This window comes from Mustela putorius, unplaced genomic scaffold, assembly GCF_011764305.1.
Source record: "Mustela putorius furo isolate JIRA1106 unplaced genomic scaffold, ASM1176430v1.1 tig00003836_pilon_pilon_pilon, whole genome shotgun sequence".
NCBI classification, from domain to species: Eukaryota; Metazoa; Chordata; class Mammalia; order Carnivora; family Mustelidae; genus Mustela; species Mustela putorius.
In genome coordinates, this window is record NW_025421989.1 from 14,859,766 (window position 1) to 14,880,784 (window position 21,019).

Consider the following 21,019-nt stretch of genomic DNA (forward strand, 5'->3'; position numbering starts at 1 on the left):
TTAATCATCTGTATAACAAAATCACTAGTAGAGTTCATTTGTACTGATTTTTCCTGGAACCTTTAGTACCATACAGAACTACAAGAGTTTACAAACTACAAGGGTTTACAAAAGACCCACAGCTAATCTTCAAACAATGCCTAAAAGGGAAACTACTTCAGCACATTATCTTCCCAATCTTTCTCTCCGTCTCCCACATATTCAATTCATGAATATCCAGAGAGTTTAGAAAATTCACAGGTCTAAATGCCAAGGTAAACATGTCAATTCTTCAAAGATCTGTTTTATTTATTATTTGAGAGAGAGAGAAAGAGAGAGAGGAGGGGGAGGGAGAGGGAGACTCTCCAGCAGATTCCACACTGAGCGCAGAGCCCAACACGGGGCTCTGTCTCACCACCCTGAGATCATGACCTGAGCTAAAATCAAGAGTCAGATGCTTAACTGACTGGGCTACTGAGGCACCCCAAACATGTCAACTTAAAAATCTGAGATCCAGTCTTACAGTGAGGAAGGCCAGGAAAGTCCCACATTGAAAAATGTGACATTGTTGATTCCTGGAATTCTAGCACTGTTTTTTCCCCCCTCCTTGGTAAAATGTAATTCCCCTTTGTCTGGAATCTCTAATAATTAGGATCCTAACACATATGCATCTGTTTATCAAATCACTGTTCTCACCAGAAGCTTCTGGACTTAGCCCCAGAAGAAGTTGACACTCATGTTAGAAAAAGAACATTTTGTGTCTTCAAAGTGCTGGAAATTATGTTAGGCAATTTAAATGTATCATTCATGCAGCAAATATTTATTGAATACCTACTATATACCAAATACTGTTCTAGGCACTACAGATAAAGTGTCGTTCCTGCTCACATTCTAGCTGAAGGAGAGAAGGAGAGGGAAGGGGGAACAATAAATACACGAATAAGAAAACAAATAGAATGATAAAGTGCAATGTTGAGAATTAAAGTAAGATTAGGGGTGCCTGGGTGGCTCAGTGGGTTAAAGCCTCTGCCTTCGGCTCAGGTCATTATCCCAGTGTCCTGGGATTGAGCCCCACATCGGGCTCTCTGCTCAGCGGGGAGCCTGCTTCCTCCTCTCTCTCTGCCTGCCTCTCTGCCTACTTGTGATCTCTGTCAAATAAACAAATAAAATCTTTAAAAAAATAAATAAATAAATAAATAAAGTAAGATGAGAAGGATACAGAGGGTAACATGTTGGCTATTCTAGATCAAGTGATCATAGGTGATATTTAAACTGAGATACAAAAGATGAGAAACCAGCCATAGAAAAAGATTGGGGAGGGGACAAAGAGAACATTCCAGGGCCAACAGTTAGTACAAAAGACCAAAAGGAGCTTGATGGGAGGATAGTGGTCTTCAACACATACAGGTCAACAGTAAGGGAGTGACATCCAATTAATGCTTCTGAAAAGATTCTCTAGCTGCTGTATGGAAAATGGATTATAGGAGGCCACTGCAATTATCCAAGAACAAGCTAGTGGCAGACACAGAGTGAAGGCACAGAGAAGCCGGAACACCTGGGATATACTTTGGGAGCCAAATTGACAAGGTTTGCTGATGCGCTTTGGATGTGGAGCATGAAATTTGTAGGCTTGGGGCTTGGGCAAGTGGGTGGATGGTGGTGCCACAGAAAGACATGAGGAAGAGAATCAGGTTTGGTCTGGGGCGCTGGGGGCGGGGGGCGGTGGCAGAGAATCAGGATTTTGCTTTGGAGAGGCGGAGTTTGAGGAAACATGGAGTTCAGGACTCCAATTAGATATCCATGTGAATTACAAAGTCTTTTTGGTTCAAGATTTTTTTTTTAAATTTTAATATTTCAAAAACACAAGGTGTTTAAGGCATGACTTTTTCTGTGCTTTCTTCCCCCTTTTTCATTTCTACAGCTCCCATTTCTCATTTCTGAGCCTTTTTGTGTTTTAAGTTACCTCCCAAACTTTCACCATTCTTAGAACTGGTCAATTTATCATCATTGTTTTGTAATATTTCTCAATGATATTTTTGAGCTAGTATAAAAATCTCAGATATTTTCTGAGACCATGAGATCGACTCTACATTTTAATCTCACAGAGGTTAGTGCGGGATGAATGCCGTGCTAAGGAGGCTGGAGTTCACGTTCTAAAATCAGTGTAAATGAATGAGTTCTGGAGTCCAGTGTACAGCGTGGTGACTCCAGATAACACTATGTATTGTATACTTGAAGTCTGCTAAAAGGGTAGATCCTAACTTCACACACACACTAAAACAAAGGTGTGTGGTGCTGGATGTTAGTTAACTTGAGTGTGTGATTACTTCACAATGTATACCTACAACAAAACAGCAAATTATACACCTTAAACATGCACAACTCCTATTCGGCAATTATACGTCAATGAAGTTGGGAGAGGGGAAGAGTATATACAACGTTTTTAAAAGTATGGATCAGTGAACCTTGAGTGGTAGGAAAGGTCATGGCTGCAGGCACTGGCACCTGGATGAAATGCAAAGCCATGAGACTAGTGGGGTCATCTAAGGAAAGGCTGTAAAGAGAAGAAAAGGAGTCCCCGGCCCTAGAGGGACACCAGCCTTTGTAGGTTGAGCAGAGGAAGAGTCTGAAATGAAGGCTCAGAATAAGTTACCAGATAGAGTAGAAAGTGTAGTACAAAACAGTGTAGAACAATGGAAGCCACAAGGAGGAGATGTTCATGGAAGGAGGGGATGACCGACTTGTCAAATGCTGCTGCAGAGTCAAGGACAGTCAGTCAGAGAAATGGCGGCTGCCGTATTTGGCAACATGGCGTCCACTGAGAATCAGGCCAGGTCCCTGATCTAATCAAGATCAGACAGGGGATGAATGTGTGCTGATGAAGTATGTACAGTCTTTTAAGAGGCTCCTCTGAGAAGGGGTGACCAGTAATGGGGGGACGACAGGAGGGGGCTGCGGAGACAAAAGAGATATTCTTTATTAGAACATGACTGTGAGCTAGTAGAAATGATCCAGACAAGAGAGAGGGGTGCACTGAAGCAGGGAAGAATGAGGAGGACAGGATTAAGAATTACGTCTTCCCAACATGAGAACAAAAACAATTAAGTACAGTAATGAATTATAAACCACTGAAAAAATAGGAATTCTGGAGTCCATACCAATAATAAATACATGAATAAAAAAATAAATGGGGAAGAGAGGAAGGGGTCTTGGTGAGGGCCAACTGGTAAATATGGAGAGAATACCGGAGTTGGAAACTCACATTAAGGACTGGATCAGGCAAAAATCACCACTGAATGCTGAATCTAGAGAGAAATACTGATGAGAAGCGGGCTATCTGTGTCTTCCCCTAGATGACTCACTAAGAGTAACCACACACTGGAGAAATTAGACAACACCTTGACCAGGTGATCAAAATTAACATCGCCAACGAGGAAGAGGGACATCTGTGTGGAGGCCACTTTTAGGCAAAGAGGCTTGAGCAACAGGATGCAGACAGGGCCACAGTGACACCCTCACTGCATACAACAGGCCCATCAGGCCACACACCTCAAAATACCCTTAGGCCCTAACTAGCCAGTGGGCTACTTACAACTAGGCACAGTTCCCAGAAGAGGGGAAGGTTCCATATGTGGCCATACCTCCTCATCTTCCCCCTTTAAAAACAGCCCCACCCAGTGCCTCACTGCAGACAGCCTCCCCTCTGCTGTCCTGCCCACCACCCCCTGGGTGTAACCAGTAAACTTCTATCTCCTTCGTCCTGCCTCAGGTGAACCCTTTCGCCTCCTGCCCCATTGGCCTCCACCTGATTGTTGCCCCACATTGGTCAGACGCCATTCCATCGAGATACCCCATTTAGGCACCAGATTCTGGGGACTGTGGGCCTCCAGATGTGATACCCTGAGGACACAATATCACCTATGCAGTATTCTCACTCAAGATGCATAATCTGTATCTAATCACAAGAAACATCAAACAGGGACGCCTGGGTGGCTCAGTTGGTTGGACGACTGCCTTCAGCCCAGGTCATGATCCCGGAGTCCGGGGATAGAGTCCCACATCAGGCTCCCAGCTCCATGGGGAGTCTGCTTCTCCCTCTGACCTTCTCCTTGCTCACGCTCTCTCTCAAATAAATAAATAAATAATCTTAATTTTAAAAAAAAGAAACCTCAAACAAACCCAAATTGACCAATGTTTCTTAAAAAGACAGGAAGTGGTCTGCATGCATCCTAAATGCTGAAGGGGAGAAGCATTTGCCACCCCCAAAACGGCTTCTTTGGCCTAAGGATTATTTTAAACTGATTATTTCTAAGAAAAGCAGATGCAAGAGAAGCTCAGAAAACCCACCAACATTACCCTTTTATAGGAGACATTTACATGTATAAGGGAAATGTCCATCTTTAAAGGTGTCTTCCTCTCTGCCCCGGGAAGAGGGGGTGAATCTAAATCTCCAGGATCTCTCCCCAACAGAGAAGGCAGGACTTAAATCTGCATCACAGTCCTACTCCTGTTTACTGGGCTTTGCCTACTCACCTTCCACAACCGCCTCTCCAACCTCTGCCCCCAGATTTCCTCTGGGCCTTAGTTGGAGATGGTGCTTAAGGTGGTGACTTGGGCCATTTCACAGAGTTATTCAGCTGTCCCAGGTGCACGTTATTCAAGTTCTTTGTTTTTCTCTTGTTAATCTGTCTTGTATTGGAGGGGAGGGGGGTTTTGTGGAGGAAAAATTACTTTTCCTTCCCCACACCGCCAATGTCATAAAAGACAAAGAAAAAGAAAGGCTGTGGAAACATTCTAGACTAAAGGATGCTAAGAGAGGAGACCACTGTGAACACCCCTCGGGCAAATCCTGTGCCAGAAGGAAAAAAATGCTGTAAAGGATGTTATCCTGTCTATTGTCTAACTTGGAAGACAAATAGCAGATTAGGTAAACAAACAGGCAAAAACAAATAGCAGATTAGGTAACAGCATAATATCCATGTTAAATTTACCAAAGTTGACAGCAGCGCTGTGCTTATGTAAGCAAATATTCTTATTCTTCAGAAACCCATTGCGAAGGGCTTAGGAGTGAAGGCCACGCTGCATTTAACACCAGCAAACAGCTCAGACAGGGGATGTGGGCATGCAGGAGTGCAGAGGAGAGAGCAACTGCGTAAGAAGGGAGGAATCTGGACAAGGGGCATATGGCTGTTTGCTGTACAATTTTTACTTTTGCAACTGACTTACAAGGTTTGAAATTATTTCCAAATAAAAAGCTTTGATTTATTTAAGTAGGTGCCACACTCGAAGTGGGGCTTGAACTCATGACCTGGAAGATTAAGAGTCGAGTGCTCTACTCTACTGACTCAGCCAGCCCGGTGCCCTTCCACATACAAAGCTTTTAAAAGGGGGGAGGGGAAGAATAGGTCCTTGAGAAGGCAAAGAGGGTAAGAGGTCCAGAGCCCAGAAAAGCAGCCAGTCTCTGACACACCAGGCACGTTTCGTTCGGTTTCACAGCACCAGTGGGGAGCACCAGGAGTAGTTAGCATTTGTACGAAAAGTGGGCATGTTGGGAGTTCAGGCGGAGGATCTGAGGAGGCTGGGTCTGCTCAGCAGGGAGTCCGCTTCCCCCACCCCTCTCTGCCTACGTGTGATCTCTGTCTGTTAAATAAATAAATAAAAATCTTTAGGGGGAGAAAAAAAAGGCTCCGTAAGAGAATAAAGGCCATAAACATGACGTGTTGATAAAAGTTAGGAACTGGGGCGCCTGGGTGGCTCAGTGGGTTAAGCCGCTGCCTTCGGCTCAGGTCATGATCTCAGGGTCCTGGGATCGAGTCCCGCATCGGGCTCTCTGCTCAGCAGGGAGCCTGCTTCCTCCTCTCTCTCTGCCTGCCTCTCCATCTACTTGTGATTTCTCTCTGTCAAATAAATGGATGGAATCTTTAAAAAAAAAAAAAAAGTTAGGAACTGTGTATGCTCCCTGTTGCCATGAGCACTGTGTAGGCTCTGAAATCACATGGTTGGTGTTCAAAGCCTACATCCATTAGTTACCTTTTGTATGTCCTTCCTTGGCCAAGTTACTTAACCTCTGTGCCTCGGTTTCCTCATCCGTAAAAATGATAGCAGCACATGCCTCAAGTTGGAAGGATTAAATGAGGGAATAATGTGTAAAGCAGGAAGACCAGTGCCTGCTCATTAAGTATTAGCTATTAGCTATCCTTATTACCATCAAAGAATCAGAAATGCAGTAGACACCAGATGTCTGTTGATTAACGAACAGCTTATATTAGAATCTACTCCATCCTTAACCAACAGAAAGTGCTATACTAAAATGGAACAGAAAAGCAGAGAGTACATTGAAATGCGCTTAGGATTAGTGTCCTGATTTCTTCTAGATTCCAGGCAGCCTCATTCGTCCGGTTGACCAATACTTACTGAGCACCTACCATATCCCCCATTCTAGGTCCTGAGAACACAGCACTGAGCAAGACACACAAAATCCTCGCTCTCTGGGCATTTATATTCCAGCAGGGGAAAGAAGACAAAGAATCCGTGAACCAATAATTAAATGACACAATTGCAGATAACAAGTCATTGGGCAGAAAACAAAAGCAGGACGTGGGGATGGCCATTCACAGACCATTCACAGCTGTTAGCAGGGAATGTTGTTTTGGAAGGATGGCAACAAGTTATATGAACATTTGACGAAATGGTGCTCTGTAAGGGCAGCACAGCAAACGCGCCGGTATGTTTGGGGGAAGTGTGAGAATGGGGGTGAAGGCCACATAGAGCCTCGGAGGCTACAGTGAGGAACCGGGGTCTTATTTGAAGTGTGGTGGAGGTTATTATTAGAGGGTTTGGGGCAGTGGATTTCCAGAGGCTGCATTTGCAAGCTGTTCTTTGGGGTCAAGGGTGGATGCTGGTTTAGAGGCGACACAGTAATTCAACAGTGAAATGTCTCACTTTGCAGCACAGCAGGACCTGATATGAAATAAATCTGTCTAGGACACCGGGCAGCAGTCAGGGGTCTTAGACACTAAAGGGAAGGTTTATAAACCAGTGTTTTATGAAAGAGTGGTTGCATCCCTTTACAGGGAAATGATCATCATTTTTAGATGAAATAGAACAGACGGAAGAAAAATGAAACTGTCAGAGTACACTGCACGAAGCCAAAATGCATAAGACTTTGTAAGATCCTATTTCAGTCTTATATAGGTACGTTCATACTAGGTTGAGATGTAAAATGTACTTCTCACTATGGATGGCGAGCAAGAAAGTTTGAAAACACTACCAAAAGTTAGCTTATTCATTCATAAGCAGGTTATATAATCTGTCCCTTTATTTTCTCCCTTTCTTGCTGTACCTGGCATCCTCCCAAATGAGGACATTATAAAAAGCTCCAAAGGTAGTATCTTCATAGTCTAAATGAAACAACTGACTTGTATTACACTTTAACCTTCTCCTCCAGGGAGATCAAAATATGACCCTCTGTAGAAGCTGGGAAGAGTGACTCACCTCTAAACTGTTAGGCTTTTTCAATGGAAAAAAAGAATCTAAGCAGACCACGAAATTTTAAAATTAAACTTGAGACGTTTAGAAGCTCCAAATGCAAAGAAACTTCCTGACGATAGTAAGAATAAGGACCAGAACATTAGAGCAAGCACAATACCCAGTAGGAAAGCATCAGACTCATTCCCACCCAAATCAGATACTCCTCAACAGTGCCCTAGAAGGAAGCCTAGCCACTAAGGCAAGCAAGTAAAATGAAAGAAAATATGGAGAGTGGGGAGGGGAAATGCCTGTATTGTTTCATTTCCAGAAAGTTTGATTGTCTACCTTAGAAATCCAAGAAAACTCACTAGAAGAACTTTGAACTAATAAAAATTCAGTAGCATGGCTTGAATATGGATGCACCTACGAAAAAATAAATAACCTTTCTATACAAGAGTACTGGAAGTGTAAAATGAAATGGGAATAAATGATAACAATTTCTTTTTTTTTTTAAAGATTTTATTTATTTATTTGACAGAGACCATAAGTAGCAGAGAGAGAGAGAGAGAGAGAAGCAGGCTCCCTGCTGAGCAGAGAGCCCGATGCGGGACTCGATCCCAGGACCCTGAGATCATGACCTGAGCTGAAGGAAGCGGCTTAACCCACTGAGCCACCCAGGCACCCAATGATAACAATTTCTAAAAGCAATAAAAAGTATACCCACAAAACAATCTAGGAATTCACCTTGCAAGAATGTGTAAGACCTACAATGTAGTATAGGCATGAGGCCAGACATACAGATGAATGGAACAGAACAGAATTCAAAAATAAATGCACACAGGGGCGCCTGGGTGGCTCAGTCAGTTAAGCGTCCGACTCTTGATTTGGGCTCAGGTCATGATCTCAGAGTTGTGAGATCGAGCCCCAGGTCAGGCTACACTGGGCGTGGAGGCCGCTTAAAATGCTCTTCTCTCTCTCCCTCTCTCTCCTCCCCTCTCTATCACACCACATCCCCTCCCCTACCCCATCTCTAAAATAAATACATAAACAAACAAACCCACACATGTACAGTCAATTAATTTTTGACAAAGGAACCAAGGGAATACAAGGAGTAAAGTATGGTCTTTTCAACAAATCGTATTGGAAGGACTGGCTATCTATATGAACAAAAGTGAATCTTGACCCACACAAAAGTTAACCGAAATAAAGCCATAAAAAGATAAAACAATAAAATGTCCAGAAAAAATCCTGGTAAAGGTGAAGTAGACAAAGATTTATCAGGTTACTAAAACTGCTATCTATAGAAGGAACAAAACCTGATAAATTAGACTTTATCAAATTGAAATCTTCTACTCTGGGGCACCTGGGTGGCTCAATGGGTTAAGCCTCTGCCTTGGGCTCAGGTCATAATCTCAGGGTCCTGGGAATGAGGCCCGCATCAGACTCTCTGCTCAGCAGGAAGCCTGCTTCCTCCTCTCTCTGCCTGCCTCTCTGCCTACTTGTGATCTCTACCTGTCAAATAAATAAATAAAATCTTAAAAAAAAAAAAAAAAAAAGATCAAAGCTATTCTTATTTAAAAAAAAAAAAGAAATCTTACACTCGTCAAAAAACATCATTAGGGGCGCCTGGGTGGCTCAGTGGATGAAGCCGCTGCCTTCGGCTCAGGTCATGATCTCAGGGTCCTGGGATCGAGCCCCGCATCGGGCTCTTTGCTCAGCGGGAGCCTGCTTCTCTCTCTCTCTCTCTGCCTGACTCTCCGCCTACTTGTGATCTCTCTCTCTGTCAAATAAATAAATAAATAAAATCTTTAAAAAAAAAAAATCATTAATTCCACTTTTATGATGTATAAGTCAAATAAAATATTCAAACTCATAAAAACAAAGGGTAGGATGGTGGTTGCCGGGGGCTGGGGGAGGGGGAAATAGGAAGTTAGCATTCAATGGGCATAAAGCTTCAGCTATGCACAATGAATCCATTCTACTAGATCGGCCGCTTGCCATGACAACTATAGTGAACAGTCCTCTACTATACACTTAAAAATTTAAGAGGATAGCTCTCAAGTTAAGAGTTCTCACATCACAAAAAGAAAATGCAAAAGCAAGCTACAGACTTAAAGAAAATGTTTGCAATAGATATCTGACCTGTATCCAGATAATATGATATATGCAGAGCTCTTGTGACTTATTCAGCCAATACAATCTAGAAAAACAGACATTTCATAAGATATACAAATGACCAAAAAGCACATGAAAAGATGCTCAACATCCCTAGTCATTAGGGAAGTGCAAACTGAAACCACAGAGCGCGGCCACCACAAACCCACTGGAACGACTAAGACAAAAATCAAACTCACTATACCAAGTGCCGACGGGGAGCAGCCCACGCAGCTGGACCTCTCATACATTGGCCGGTGGCAGCACGCTGGCATGTAGCCGCTTGGGGAAAGTCTGGCCATTTCTTACAAAGTTAGATTTACCATATAACCCAGTGGCAATCCTATTTGGAGGTATTTACCTGAATGAAAGTGTATGTTCACACAGGAAGCTGTCTGTGAACGTTCACAGTGGCCCTATCCATAAGCACAGAAAGTCAGGGAATGGATACTGTGGAATAGTACTCAGCAATAAAAAGGCAAATTACTGATTCACGGGACACTGAGAAATCTCAAATGCATTACATGAGGTGAAAGAAGCCACGCTCAGAAGGCCACATCATTTATGAATCCAGTCGCTGGGCATTCTGGAAAAGATAAAGTTACAGCAACAGAAAGTAAATCAATGGTTGCCAGGGGCTGAGTATGGTGGAGGCGGCTGACTACAGAGGGGTCAAAAAGGAATTTTCTGGAGTGACAAATTCTTCTGTCTTGCTATGGTGCTCATTAGATGGCCATATGAATCTGTCAAAACTTTTAAAACTGTACACAAAGATGATGAATATTATTTTTTTTAAAGATTTTATTTATTTATTTGACAGAGATCACAAGTAGGCAGAGAGGCAGGCAGAGAGAGAGGAGGAAGCAGGCTTCCCGCTGAGCAGAGAGCCCGATGTGGGACTCGATCCTAGGACCCTGAGATCATGACCTGAGCCGAAGGCAGCGGTTTAATCCACTGAGCCACCCAGGCGCCCCTGAATATTATTATACGTAAATTATGCCTCAATCTCAAAAACATGGAGTCAACTCAAGAATTAATTAAGTAATTTATAAAATGGAACAGAGTGTTCAGAGACTCTTATTTGATTGAGAGAATTTATTTTAATTTTTACCAAATGTTGAGCCCATTTCTTAATTTCCAGTGCCCCCCCACCTCATACCATGTTCCCAAAACAAGTTCCATGTGGATTAAAGACCCACATATTTTAAAAACCATACACATTTTATTTATTTATTTTTAAGATTTTATTTGTTTCTTTGACAGACAGAGATCACAAGTAGGCAGAGAGGCAGGCAGAGAGAGTGGAGAAAGCTGGCTCCCCGCTGAGCAGAGAGACTGATGCGGGGCTCGATCCCAGGACCCCAGGATCATGACCTGAGCCGAAGGCAGAGACTTTAACCCACTGAGCCACCCAGGCGCCCCACCATACACATTTTAAAAGAATTTTTTGCCCTCTATCTTGGGGTAGGGAAGGCCTTTCTCAGCAAGGCCTCAAAACCAGTTCCTAGGTTTTGGCTAAAGGCAGAATCTCTTTTCTAGCTTCCAAATTATTAACATCACGGAAACACATTCTCTGCCCACCTTTTTTTTTTTTTGGTTAAGGGTGCTCTTCCCAACTTGTAGGGAGTATCTGAAAGGGACTTGGCACTCTCAGGCAGCAAAATGGAAAAATGTGTTTGTCAGTTTCTTGTGAGCAGTGAAAGCACCAGGAACCTACATAGTGATGTCCCCCTCCGAGTCCTAAGTCAGACTCAGCCACGCCACAACCACACCAGAGCCCCTGGAACCAACACGTAGGCCACACAAAAGCAGCTTCTTAACCGGCTCCCTAACACCTGAGCAAACTTGCTTTGCCATTTCTGGAAGGCTGTTCATGGTACTAAAAACACAGCAGCTCTCTTTTCCCTGCCCAACCTGCCAATGAAATTCCAGTTCTCAAGATGTTTTCTCCCCCTGAACAAAATCATATCCATAATTAAAGTTCAGCTTCTTTTTCTTTTCTGTGTTTCCAACCTTTTTTTTTTTTCTAGAAAATCAAACACACCTGGAGTCTGTGGGCAAGAATTACACGGAAAACACGCTGCGTTCCTTCAGTGTTTGTCTATAGCAGAATCTGCTCTATCCCCCTTGTAAGGAAAGTCACCTTGCAGGGAATGTAAAAGCGGTGGGAATCCGATCAGGGCCTGGCATCAGGCTGAGGCCCTGTAAAACAATACCCCTGAACAGCTACAAAATTTGGCCACTTTTTGTTTTCTAGATTTGCATTTGAGATGTGAAAGCAGCCAAACCAAGCAATGTCCAGCTCGTTTCAGATCTTAACTAAGCAAAACTCTGAGACACTAAACAGGTCTCCCCAAATATTTTGGGAATAACACGTATTTTGTCACTTAATTTACAAATTATTATGAGGTCGAACTTAAAACTGTATTGCCTATTAATAACAAAGCTCTTAATAAACCATTAATTATTCATATTAATAAAGCAATACATATTGGCATACCATGTATAACTGAGGTTCCACTCCCAGGCTTATCTCTTTCAAATAGCCAAAGAGAAAGGAAGAAAGACGGGAGGAACAGCAACATTCGGCTAGACTTCGGCTTAATAAACCTTCACTCTCCATCACCCACCAGCTCCTAACCCTGATCAAAGAAACAAGTGCTACTTCCGCCAACGGGGACTATTAGGATTCACTACATAATTTGTGAGCCCCAGGGCAGAATGAAAATGCGAAGCCCCTCGCTCAAAACATGAGTAAGAATTTCAACAGTGACAGCAAAGCGTGAAGACCAAAATACAGGTTGTATGCCCACGAAGCCAGCTCGACCAACAGATAATGTATCTGGATAGTAAGTTAATAAGAAAAGTAAAGCACTTAGCTTCTTAACGCGTAGCTATCACTTTCATGTGTGTGTTTGGGGTGGAGCTGGGACTGCTAAAGTCTTAGGACCTCTTCCCCCTGTCTCTCACTTTCTTAGGTTTTCAGCCTGTTGGCTGAAAAAAGTACTTCTGCTGTGCCTACCGTAGAAAATGTGGTCCATGGAGCCCAAGCATCAGCATCACGTGGGGGCTTGTTAGAAATGCAGGCTGTCCGGTCCCACCCCAGATCTACCGAATCAGAATCTGCAGTTTAGCAAGACTCCCAAGGGATTCGTGGAGAGTACAAACTAAGAAGTGTCACTATCCAGGCAGCCACGGAAAACCTCTGCCTCCTGCCTCATCTGACGCGGGCAAAGCCCGTCTCCTCCTCACCTTGTATATAGTTCTGGAGTCTCGAAAGGGCGAGTCCCAGCCGGAAAAAGCTCGCCCGAGACCTCCAGCCTCCTCCTTGCTCCCCATGCTCACCCCCAGGCTTCGAGCTGCAGCTCCATCCCGCCGCGCCCCCGGCCCCCGCCACCTGCTCTGGGTCCCGCCAGACAGCGCCGAGCCGAGCCGTCTGGGGCCCGCGGCGCGTTCGCGCTCCGCAAGCTCCAACGCACCCCACGGCCGGAGCGGTAAACGGAGTCCCCCAAGGGTCCGGTTTCGAGGGCCGTCCGCGCAAACGAGACGCGGGAGTCCGTCTCCCGGAGGGGCGGGGAGAGTTGGAGTCCGCTTGAAGCTTTTGGATACACACGCCGTCCCCCTCACCCCTCCGAGAACGCGTCGCCGGAGCCCCCTCTCCCGTGGCGCGCACTCTCCCACGGTCGGGGTGCCGGCCCCCGGGGCTCGGCCTCTGCCTCACAGGGCGGCCCTGGCTCCGACTCAGAGCCGCAGCGGGGCGGAGGGAGCGTTCGCCCCGCTGTCCCGTCGCCCTCCAGGTCCAGGCGCTCCGCCCGAGCCGCCCGCGCCCGCCACCGGCTCCCGGGCTGGGTCTCAGCAGCCCGGGGGAACAGCCTCATCCCGGCGCTGCGCGCTTACCTGCCAATCCCGGCAGACCCGCTGGCCGCTGGCGCCCTCCGGCCCTCCTTTTCCCTCCGGCCGCGTCCCTCCCCCTTCCCGCGGGCTGGGCGCCGCCCCCGCCGCTCCGGGACCGCTCGCCCGCCTGCTCTCCAGCAGCCCAGCGCGGCGTGGCGCGTCCGGCGCTCGGCGGCGGCGAGGCTGGGCGCGGAGGCTGGACTCGGAGGTGGGGAGCGGGCGGGGCGCCGAGGGGAGGAGGGTGTGAGCCAGTGGCGCGGCCGGCCGAAGCCCGACAGGGAGCTCGGGGCAGGGGGGCGGGGAGAGAATCGCGGCCCGCGGGCTGGGCGGTCCACCCCACCCCTGCAGAGGCCCCCGCGACGCTTCGGGACTCCCCGGACCGCGCGACCCTCGGGTGCCCCGCGGCGGGTCCGGCGCGCTCCTTGGAGACCCCCCAAACCTCCAAACCCATCCTCTCACCTTTAGGGGTCGCCCTGGTACCCAAATGCCTGGTTCACTGTTTTCGGCACCGTGCACTGTGATGGATGGGAGCCCCAGGTCTCCCCTCTGCCACAGTATTCCCAATGCAGAGATCATAATGTCGAACCACTGGAGGGGGATTCGGAGAGATCCCGTAAAAGGAAAATTTTCTGGGAAAAATTTTAGGTCCACGGCTATTTGGTGAATGACAGGTTACACCGGGTACCTAAAAACTGGGATCCCCAGCACTCTACTTGCTGAGTGTGTGCGTGTGTGCTGGAGAGTATGGAGTGAGTTGTCTCTGGTCCCTTCTGTCTTTTCTGTTAGCATCTTCTCCCTGTGCACGTTCACAGAGTTAAGAACTAAATCTAGATAGGACTTACAACTCACCTAACCAGCTTGTCGAAGTACCCCCATGTTACAGATGGGAAAATGGAGGACTAAGGGCCTGGACACGGTTGTACAATTCTAATTACTTGTAGAGACAGAGACTTGGAGGGGGGGATAAGCACTCTGAATTCCCTCCCTGCTTCCTTCCACTGCTGTCCAACCATTCACTTCCACCCTACCCTTTATAGTCAAATAGTTCCTATATTTGCAAAACGCTTTATCACTTTAAAGGCACCATTCTCCTTTGTTAAAACCCGCAGGAGAATATTCCATTGTTCTTTACCACCAAAACAAGATTCTAGTCTGAATTGCATCCACAGCTCTGGAGAAGGTGTTTATAAAATGCAGGTCTGCAGAACACATCCTGACTGACTCTGCCCTGTTAAACACAACCCCAGGTTAAGAGGGACTCAGCTTTGCGGGAGGGGTTGAATTTGTTTTGCAAACTCCGGCTTATTAACACTCACAACATTCTAGGTGGATAAATGAATGGAAAGTGTTTTGAGAGAGACTTTTGACTGGTTGGATTAAGAGAGAGTAGAGGTCAGGAAGCTCATCCAGGTTACATAACAAGTTGAAGGCACAATTATGGTAAGGGGGAAACAGTTTCAATAAACGGGTTTAATGATATGCCAAAGGACTTAATTGTTTCTGTTTGCATTAACTTAACACTTGTATATCTTCGACTTACTAGAAAATAGACTTCATATTATGCAGAGCCGCCAAAAATCTCATACACTACTATTTGGCAGAATGGATTGAAACTGGGCATACAACTAACCCCACGGCCGGCAATTGCCCTTCTAGGTGTATAACCAACAGAAAGGAGTGCGTATGTTTGCCAAAGGATATGAACCAGAGTGTTCAAAGCAGGGTCTTTCTAACAGCCCTAGAGTGAAAGCTACTCAAATGTCCATCAGCAGTAGAATGGATTGAAAACTTTGCGGTGGTGTAGTCACAAAACGGAATGACAAACAGCGAGGAGAAAGCATGAACCTTTGAGGACAGATGGAATTCATAAACGATACTGAGCAAAGGAAATCAGACATGAAAGCATGCACACAATGTGATTCCATTTATGCAAAGTGTAAAACAGGCCAAACCAACAATCAGATTAGCGGTCTTGGAGAAGTTAGTGACTGGCGGAAGTTACAAGGGGGATAAGAAGGTGATGTCCTGTTTCTTTATTTCGGTGTTAACTTCCATAGATGTATTAGGTTTGTGGAAATTCATCGAGCTGCTCGCCTGTGATATGCGCACTTTCCCTATGTAGGTTTTACTTCAAGAAAGGACTTCAGGGCGCCTGGGTGGCTCAGTGGGTTAAGCCGCTGCCTTCGGCTCATGTCATGATCTCTGGGTCCTGGGATCGAGTCCCGCGTCGGGCTCTCTGCTCAGCAGGGAGCCTGCTTCCCTCTCTCTCTCTCTGCCTGGCTCTCCATCTACTTGTGATTTCTCTCTGTCAAATAAATAAATAAAATCTTTAAAAAAAAAAAAAAGAAAGGACTTCAATTCTGTCTCATATTAAAGATGATATTATTAAAAGATCATCTTAAAAGATGTTAAATTTAAAAGATGCTTAAATTTCTAAAGTTAAGTGTGATGCCAGAATAAATATGCTTTTCCTTTAAACAATCTTGCTGTTTAAAAAAAAAAGAAAAAAGAAAAAAAAGAATACTTGAAGGAAGTATGTCTAAAACACAAAAATGAGAGACGAGACTTCTTTGCCTGAAATTAAAATTCAGATTTTGATGCACTTTCAGCCGAAATTCTATTCCCCTTGGCACACGCTGTCAGGTCAATATAACTCTGCCATCCTGACCGAAGGAAGAAGAAAGAGTCTGGGACTAAAGAGGTGGCCGGCGCTCCAGCCAAGGGGCACTCTGCCCTTTCCGTGAGAAGGACCCTGGTCACACACCTCCGCAGGCACTGTCTGGTGACATGGAGGAAGGCTGAGGGTGCCCACGATCTGCAGTCCAATCTTAAATCTACGGGAGCACAACCCAGAGGCTGCCGTCCCAGCGACTGGAGAGTGGGCGATTTGGAAACACGGCAGAGCCTGAGTAGGGAGGACGCAAGGCCTCGTCCTCCTCATCCCCTCCCTCTGGTGGACCCCGGAGTATGGGCTCTCGGCAGAGGGAGGTGGAAGGAAGAAAGGGACAGCTCACCAGGGCTCAAGGCCCAGTTCTCTCCTTAGAACTTCAGCTGCAGAGGTGTCTGGGTGGCTCAGTGAGTGAAAGCCTCCGTCTTCGGCTCCGGTCATGATCCCAGGGTCCTCGGATCGAGCCCCGCATCGGGCTCTCTGCTCAGCAGGGAACCTGCTTCCTCCTCTCTCTCTGCCTGCCTCTCTGCCTACTTGTGATCTCTGTCAAATAAATAAATAAAATCTTTATTTAAAAAAAATTCGGGGCGCCTGGGTGGCTCAGTGGGTTAAGCCGCTGCCTTCGGCTCAGGTCATGATCTCAGAGTCCTGGGATCGAGTCCCGCATCGGGCTCTCTGCTCGGCAGGGAGCCTGCTTCCCTCTCTCTCTCTCTCTGCCTGCCTCTCCATCTACTTGTGATTTCTCTCTGTCAAATAAATAAATAAAATCTTTAAAAAAAAAAAATTCAATTGCAACTTCCCCTGGGGCCAAATAGTCTACAAAGATACCACACAATGGTCTCTAACAGATTTATTATTTTCCAAGGGAAATGAGCACAAAGAGAACATGGGACTTGGGGGTAAGTCAAGACGGTGGGATGAGAAACCACAACGACAATAATGGCCTTGATGGGGATAAACATTATTATACTTGCTACATGCCAGGCATGTCAGGTCCTTCCCTAGTCTATACTTTGTTACCAAATCTTCATGGCAACCCACTCAGGATTGTCCAGCTGAAGAAACTGAGGCACAGAGAGAATAAGCAGCCTCTCCCAAGACCCACAGCTAGTAAGTGGTAGAGCCAGGAGGAGAATCAGTCAGAGTGTGACTCTCAAGCTCCTGCTATCTAAAGGCCAGGTACAAAAGGTACTAGGTAGAGGGGCGCCTGGGCGGCTCAGTGGGTTAAGTCTCTGCCTTCGGCTCGGGTCATGATCCCAGGGTCCTGGGATCGAGCCCCACATAGGGCTCTCTGCTCTCTGGGGAGCCTCCTCTCTCTGCCTACATCTCCCCCTACTTGTGATCTCTCTCTGTCAAATAAATAAATAAAATCTTTTTAAAAAAAAAAGGCACTAGATAGAGAATCAGGAAATGACACCACACTGAGTCTGGGTCTCAGTTTCCCCATCTGTAAAACACATAGGAGGTGACAAGTTCAATCTAAACTCTAGTGATAGTGCCAAGGACTGCTTTGGGGTATTTTGGGCTCCTCATAACCTCATCAACATTCCAACACCCCAAATAAACAGCATCTAACAAAACCAGTGTACTCTATGAACGAAACATGAAAAGTCCTCTAGCCAGCATGGTCCCTACTTCCCACACAAGTGTCACCTGATTACCAGGACTGAATTTCTCCTTTCTAGAAATTCTAGAGCTACCACTTTTCAGAAGGCCTTTTTGGCTTAAATCATTCATCCATTCAGTAACAAATATCTATTTTAGGCCTACAGTGTCAGTGAGCATAGCCTACGTTTTGCTGCAGTAACAAACAACTCAAAATCTCCACAGTCCACACAACCGTTTATGTCTTACTCATGCTACATGTTCATTATAAGTTAGAAAGGAGAGCTCTACTTACCACAGTTGCTCAGGGACAGAAACTGACTGAGGGGCCTTCTCTTAAATGTTCCTGGTTGCTCAGTTAGAAGGGAAATTGCTCCTGGACCACAAGCTTCAGCCCAGGCTTGATCTGCAATGCTTCTGCTCCCTACTCATCAGCTGGAACCACTCTCAGAGCTGACCCCAGGCACAAAAGGCTGGGCATGTAGTCCCTTAAGGACCCAGGAAGTGGAGAGGTAGAAATACTACCATACCTACCATGGCTGACCCCTGGGCAGATGAAGGTGAGCAAGACGTGATCCCAGCCCCCTAGGCACTCACAGTCAAAGCAGAGAAGCCCCTGGTCCCACTACTCCATCCCTGTAGTGCAGGCTTTGGTGGATCTAGGTGAAAAGCCAATCACTGCCGATGTGAGTGATGTCACCATGTGATACAGCAAAATTTTTCTCTAGAACATTGTGTTAGTTGTCATGATGGTGAACCGATTGCACAATGGAGGAGATAAATAAATCACATGTTCTCATGGGAGGCAAAAGGCTCTCTTCTGTGAAAATACTGAATGAAGACAGTTGGACATGTTGTCATTCTGTTCGATGAAAGTTACAAATAGCAGTTTAATGAAAAATGAAACCAGACTTTGGCCTCTAGCAAGATGAGGATGGTGGGACCAGCCCTTTCTGAGAATGTGTCCCAACTTAGGAAGAGCTGAGGATGGCCCTGTGCCAACACAAATAATCCCAGAATCAAGAGGAAACTAAACGCATCCCAGTAGATCTGCACGCTGGCATTAGCTTGTGTAACTCACCACAACCCTGGCGACAATGAGCAATCCGGGGCCTTGGGGTAGAGACCGAGGGGCGGGGGATGAGCCCATCTCTTCCGAAGTGACACAGGGAACAAGTCTCTGGGCCAGGCCACCTTCGGCTCAGCCGTGACTAAAGTTCTCTGAACAAAGATGGCCCTGTTTGTTTCTTGGAAGAACGCATGAGGTCCTGGCTGTGCAATTTCTTTCTTTCTTAACAGTTTTATTTTTAAGTTATCCCTACACCCAACATGGGGCTCGAACCCCCAAGCCCGAGATCAAGCCTGAGTCAGCAAGGTGCCTGCCAGCCACGCAATTTTAAACCGAGCCTCTGGTTTACCTGTCTCTGAAACCACAGGGCATATTTCAGGAGAAAACTCAAGACAGACACACCCCTAGAGCCCCCTAGTCTGTCTTACATGTCCATGTTCCCTCTTGGGGAAGATACTTTGAGACTGTGCCAATACCCTGTTTTTCCTCAAACCTTCTCTTATTAATGTTAGCATCCATCTGTGGGTCACGTTCGCTAGAGTGACCACTGTGGTGTGCTCATGGTATCTTCCTCTTTCCCCCATAGCTTCTACATGCATTCATTGGGATTCTTTTTTTCCCCCTTTATTTTTTTTTATTTTTTATAAACATATAATATATTTTTATCCCCAGGGGTACAGGTTGGGATTCTTCTATAGGGCAGAGCTATGCCTTCTCTCCCGTTACTTTATGTATTCAATTATTCAATTTATTTATATCACTATGGACTCATAGATAATTATTTTAGCCTTCAGGTTATAATCCAATGTTACCATTTTGTTGTCAAACTCTCTTGGCTTATCGATCACTTTTCAGCTCTTTCAGGTCGGCTCCTGTATCCATTCCTTTTTTGAGCACTTTCTTCCTTTCTGGAACCACGATATGTTTCAGGCTCATCTTGTATATTACTCCTTTTTTTTTTTTAAATTTCACCTAAGAAGACACCTTAAGTCCCCCTCTCATTTAAAAATAACTGTTTGGGGCACCTGGGTGGCTCAGTGGGTTAAAGCCTCTGCCTTCGGCTCAGGTCGGGCTCTGCCTTCGGCTCAGGTTGGGCTCTCTGCTCAGCGGGGAGCCTGCTTCCTCCTCCCCTCTGCCTGCCTCTCTGCCTACTTGTGATCTCTCTGTCAAATAAATAAGTAAAATCTTTTTTTAAAAAATTAAAATTAAAAATTAAAAGAAAAATGACTATTTATTTGTAGCCAATTCGCCAGTTGGGGATCCTCTGCATGAAGTAATCCTCCATTTTATTTGTCCCAAGTTGCTTTTCCCAAGTTACAACAGTTAATCTACCTGGATCTAGTTTTGGGGAACTTAGTGGAAAAAAAAATTGTAAATAAATTGTAAAAATTGTAAGTAAATACAAAAATAAAAAATTGTAAGTAAATACATCCTTCATCCTAGAATATTTTTGGTATGCCTATTGGCCCCATACTTCCTTGACCTCACCTGTAGTTATAACGTTTTTGGCCATCAGTACAAGAAACCACAAATCCAACTGGACTAAACTATAAGAAAATGTGTTATTTCAGGAAACAGGAAGATCAGATGCACAGTGCAAGGATTCTGGCTCCTCTTCGCTGTGATCCTTTGAGCTCTGCCCTCAGCCTGGTTTCTCTCGTGGTTGTATGTTGGCAGTCAGCAGCAAAGAAGACAACGGGCTACCTCACTCGTGCCCATCAGGAGGGGTAAGGGAAGGAAGGAGAGGAAAAAACAAGAACAAGAAACAAAACAACAACATAAATAGCCTTCTCTTTAGTTGGATGGAGCCAGCTTAGGTCATATGACCGTCTCTGGACAGATTCAGCTGCCGGAAGAATGTCAGAAACTGATTGGCTTAAGCCTGAATTCAGGAACCAATCACTCCCGTCGGGAATGTGATCCGCATGACTGGTGAGGACAAGCGGTTCTGAAATATAAGCCTGAATCAGAATCACCTGGAGAGTTTACCAAAATACAGATTGCAGGGCTGACAGCCCCGGGATTTCTGATTCAGTAATCTTGGGTGGGGCCTGAGATTTTACTTCTCCGATTGTACATTTCTAACGAGTTCCCAAATGATGCCGGGAAGGACACTTAGAGAACCAAGGAGTAGATCCACAAGACTAACTCTACAGCTGGGGGTAGGATCCGTGTACCCT

At 45.6% G+C, this 21,019-nt stretch overlaps 1 protein-coding gene across 3 annotated transcripts in view; it reads right to left on the bottom strand.

Annotated features, from left to right (window-relative positions):
• Window positions 1-13,671, bottom strand: part of ADGRG2 (adhesion G protein-coupled receptor G2) — a 138,969-nt gene extending 125,298 nt beyond the window's left edge. For all 3 annotated transcript variants that reach the window (XM_045089355.1, XM_045089356.1, XM_045089354.1), the window contains exon 1: window positions 13,501-13,671. The gene's annotated coding sequence lies outside the window, so the exon portion shown is untranslated. The remainder of the gene's footprint in view (window positions 1-13,500) is intronic.
• Window positions 13,672-21,019: the final 7,348 nt, after the last annotated feature.